This window comes from Palaemon carinicauda, chromosome 28, assembly GCF_036898095.1.
Source record: "Palaemon carinicauda isolate YSFRI2023 chromosome 28, ASM3689809v2, whole genome shotgun sequence".
Classification (NCBI taxonomy): domain Eukaryota; kingdom Metazoa; phylum Arthropoda; class Malacostraca; order Decapoda; family Palaemonidae; genus Palaemon; species Palaemon carinicauda.
In genome coordinates, this window is record NC_090752.1 from 41,123,743 (window position 1) to 41,128,593 (window position 4,851).

Here is a 4,851-nt window from a genome sequence, read left to right on the forward strand (position 1 = left end):
TCTTAATTAGTTGGACAGGAACTTACAGTATAATGAATTTCTTATTCCTGATCTAGATCTTAATCTCTGGCCTTTTTTTTTTTTTTTTTTTTTTTTTTTTTTTTTTTTTTTTTTTTTTTTTACATAATTCTGACCATTCTTTGCTGTAAGATCTTCCCAGACAGTACCATCCTGTTCGTAATTGTAGGTAATACTAAAAGCCATGGCGTCTACATCATAAGGCTCAATACTACACAGTATTTTAGAAGTTTTATTCCAGCTATTACCAGGTTGTGAAATGATCTTCCTAATCAGGCAGTTGAATCGTTGGAACTTCGAAAGTTCAAACTCACAGTGAATGTTTTTATGATGAACAGGCTGACCTAAGTTCGAAAGTTCAAACTCACAGTGAATGTTTTTATGATGAACAGGCTGACCTAAGTTCGAAAGTTCAAACTCACAGTGAATGTTTTTTTATGTTGAACAGGCTGACCTAAGTCTTTCTTTATAGTTTATTTATGATAGATCTTTTTCAATGTTGTTATTGTTCTTAAGATATTTCACATGGTACGCGAAGCCTTGGTTCATGCTAGTGCCAACAGACACCAACAGTGGTAAATAAACTATCGGTGAACAACATTCGCGAATCATTAAGACACAAAGGAACGAAAGACAGATATTAATTGTTCATTACTTATATAGTTTATTTATTTCCTTATTTCCTTTTTCCTTGTTGGAGCTCTTAGGCTTATCCAACTTCCTCTTCTAACAAGGTTTGTAGCTTTGCTAGAAATAATGATAATAATAATAAAATATAAGATGAAATAACAGGATTATCAATTAATTGTTTTGGAGGATTTTTCTCGCCCCATCGCACCTAGGTCACGATTAGTTCAGCAGAGAACAGTCCAAGTAAATTCGATGAAAAGGCTGGTCTTCATGGGACAGTCGTCGGTGGCCGTTGGCTTCTTGCACGGGCAGATTGCCGACTTGTATGGTCGTAAGTCAGTGTTGCCGTCCACCGTTTCAGGCAGGGTTACATCGCCTTCATAGAACACAGTCTATGAAATACAGAAAAAAAAATGGTTAAAAATACACCTTATGATAGAAACGGTGAAATGTTTACTTTTACAGTGTGGACATGATTCATGGCATAGCAATGCAACAATCTCCAACAGGATAACGTCTAAAACGCTTCCAGTAGACTAAAATTACTGCCAGATCTTTGCTAAAACAGCCTCTATTACGTTTAAAATGCTACTAGAAGACTAAAATTACTACCAGATCTTTGCTAAAACAGCCTCTATTACGTTTAAAATGCTACTAGAAAACTAAAATTACTACCAGATCTGGTTTAGTAGATTTGAGAACAAAACCCTTTAAAGAATATTGGGAATGAAATGGCAGGGCAGGCTTAGAAATGAAACTGTAAGAGAGATTACTCGAGTGTGATATGTGGATGAGATCATGATGAGGGGTAGATGGAGATGGTTTGGACAGGCTCTTCGCACTACCCAAGAGGGATTAGTTTACCAAACGTTTAACTGGCCTCCACAAGACACTAGGAGAAATGGGAAACCCAGGCCTACACGGGTGTAAATTTGATACGCGAAGTAGGAGCGGATGAATGGAAAATTATTGAATATAGATTTAGCTCAAGATAGAGACGACTGGCGAAATCTAACCGTGGCCCTTTGCGCCAATAGGCAGGGAGGAAATGATAATGATAATATGTGTATATATATATATATATATATATATATATATATATATATATATATATATATATATATATGTTTATGTGTGTGTGTGTGTGTGTGTGTATGTGTTTGATTTTTTACAATTTTTCCTCTTAGATGGGTGGGCTCCAAGAGAAGGTGCTACTCTTCAGGTTCTTAGCCACCATCTTGGTTGAGGTTGCTAAGCTATGAATGTTCTAGGCCTAGGGTATTATAGGGAGCATAATACTGCATGTATAAAAACTACTGGAATATATGAGTTTTGATTTGGCCGTGTTTAAGAAGAAAATGTAGAGGTAAATGAAGCAAATGGCGAATTATCAAAATGAAAAATAGGAATAGAAAGATGATATTATAAGATTGCTTGATTACGAAGGATAGATTGGATGCTGAACTGAATGGTACAAGAGTGGAATTGTTGATTTGAGGAGAACATATAAAAGGAATTTGAAGAGGTTGAGGAATGGAAAAAAAAACTTTGAGGTTTAATGCGATTTCAACGTATGATTGGGGTAGTGTGTTGTAGGGATACACCATGGTGTGTAAGGTGTTTTGGTGAGGGAATGATTCCAAAGAAATGAATAAGAGGACCACTGTTCTTCTGCATTTACCTGCAGATGATAAAAATGGACTTGGGAGATTAATGTATCCGTGTTTAATGTTTATAGGGAAGGCGTACGATAGGATTTTAAAAGAAGCTTGAAAGTAAAGGGAAACATTTTCCTTTTTGGGAATTTTTCTGAATCTAATTAGGATAACGATGAAGTAGGATTTAGTGCTAATCAGTAACCAAATAATGCTAATTATTGTTCTAAACCAAACCGACGAACACGGTCACAAGAAAGAGGAGAAAAGAAGAAAACACAAACTCGTGTCAGTAATGGAAAATTGTGGCAGTAGGAAAAATAATAATAGATTTTAATTTCTCTAGAGAGGTCTCCGCAGTCTGAAGAAATTATTCATAAATAATATTTGATTTGGACCGCTCGACCTTTTTAAACATTAGGATTTGAATATTCATAAAAGAACGGAGACATCGGCGTTTTAAAGCTGGGCAAACGTATTTCAAAATAGGAAGCAGTTTTTAAGACTTGGTTTGTTTCAACAAGAAAAATATGGAGTATCTCTAGCTCGTTTCTTGATTTTTTTTTTTCACTGCATCTCCTTCACGTCGAAATTGAAGTTGCATCCAGGGCTTATGTATTGGAAATATTCCGAATTATAGATTTACGAAAGTATTTACGTATTTGTTTACAAATACACTCTTCATTAGAAATATTATGTGTGTGTGTGTGTGTAGATTGCCTTACCTTATGTAAGACACGTAAAAAGAAATATTACTTTGCTATGGAAATCTATTTTGAATTCGAAATTTATACTTTACTAGAATATATATGTATGTATATATATATATATATATATATATATATATATATATATATATATATATATATATATATATATATATATATATATATATATATATATATATATGTTTCAGGTTAGAATCGCACATACATTGTAGTAAAACTATTACATTTAGATTCTATATAGGAGTCGATTATACTTTTAGGGGGAAATATGAAGTATTTTCTGTAAATCATCATAATTTCAACAGGCGTCTTATAACCAAGACCTTAACATATACACAAGGTAATAGAAACAACGGAATTATTTTTAGACAATATTTGAGCATGAAATATTAATTTTTGAGAATTAGATCGGTGCAGGATATTTCCTTAAGATTTCTCGTTTTTTCCACTGATTATCAGTTTTCTGTTTAAAGGAACGAACACTCCTTAAAAACTAAAGCGGCATGAAAGTAAGGTTAGGTGAATAAGCATGTAATTAAAAACTAATACATATCAGAAAATCAAATGCATTGTTACTTGGGAGTTTTCTATTCGGTGATTTTATTCTGGAGACAACGCCGAAACTTGCGTGCGTTCCTGCTTCCTTACTTCCTCCTTGTTACAGTCCAATCTTTTTGTCTTTAAACTAAATAGCGCAACGGCAGGGGTTTACACCCCCATTCCTGTTTTATCTCAGAGTTAAATGTCAACCCCCCCACCTCGTCTCGTGGTCGGTATTATGGCTCAAATTCTAGATATCTGTCCGTATCATAAAAAAAGTCCGGTGATTCTCTTTAGCAATGCATTATAGAATGTTCAAGGTTATTTTTATTTCATTACATGGAGGCAAAGCAAATGCTTCGAATTATTTCATTACAAATACGTAAAAGACTGGAATGGATTTTACCAATACAATGAGATTAACAGGATTTTAGGGCAAGTAGCGAACGGTGGCATAAATTCCGTACTGACAACGACTAAAAGAATGAAGGTAGGGGGTTAACTGGACAATGAAATACGAACGGCGAAAGAAATGCAGGAAGTCAACGGCGAAAACTATGATTTATATAATACGGCAGTAACCACTCATTTTAAGCCATTCAAGAATATAAAATGTGCCCAAGTGAAAATGAGGGAAAACGTAAGTAGTTAGAAGATTCCACAGCTGTACAATTGGGGATTAAAAACGGACACGAATATAACTTACCACATCGCATCCTTTGGTATCAGACATGTCCTCGTAGGTTTTCGTTTGGCATTTTTCACCAGCCACGACCAGTGCTGTCGCCAACAGAATGAAAATGGCTGCCATATTTGGTATGTCTTCTTGATGCTCGACTGTTGCTTCTCCTTCGGTTGATTACCCGGAATTGACAGTGACAATTTACCTGCTGCTTTAATACCCTTCTTTCTATAGGGTTTCCAAATGTCCCCAGAAAGCTTATCTTGATATTTTTTACATTTGTTTTGATTTCGAAGAAATGTTATGCTTAATGGTTCTGTGTCAGGCAGGTTTTGTTTTGCCGAAGGTTTCGAAATTCTGTCAGGTGTCACGTATTGGTCTTGTGAGGTTTACAATTAAGAGGAATCACAAAATTCTTGTTGAGTCTTGATTTTCTTAAATTGCTATGTGTATAAGATTTTCGTGAACATTTTATAGATTTCGTGCTGTTAAATATTGATATACCATAACAATTTTAGTGAACTATGCAATAGGATTAACGAAATGTGGAACATGATTAGTGGACTGCGCAGTATGATTGATGAAATGCGCAGTATGG

At 34.8% G+C, this 4,851-nt stretch overlaps 1 long non-coding RNA gene across 2 annotated transcripts; it reads right to left on the bottom strand.

The window, feature by feature from the left end:
* Positions 1-236: 236 nt before the first annotated feature.
* Positions 237-4,450, bottom strand: LOC137622008 (uncharacterized). 2 transcript variants are annotated; one of them, XR_011040322.1, is made up of 3 exons: positions 4,278-4,450; positions 473-1,040; positions 237-362 (listed from the first exon to the last, which is right to left on the bottom strand). It is a non-coding gene; the product is annotated as an uncharacterized lncRNA (long non-coding RNA). The 2 variants fall into 2 exon arrangements; XR_011040321.1 differs by having other exon boundaries at positions 237-416.
* Positions 4,451-4,851: the final 401 nt, after the last annotated feature.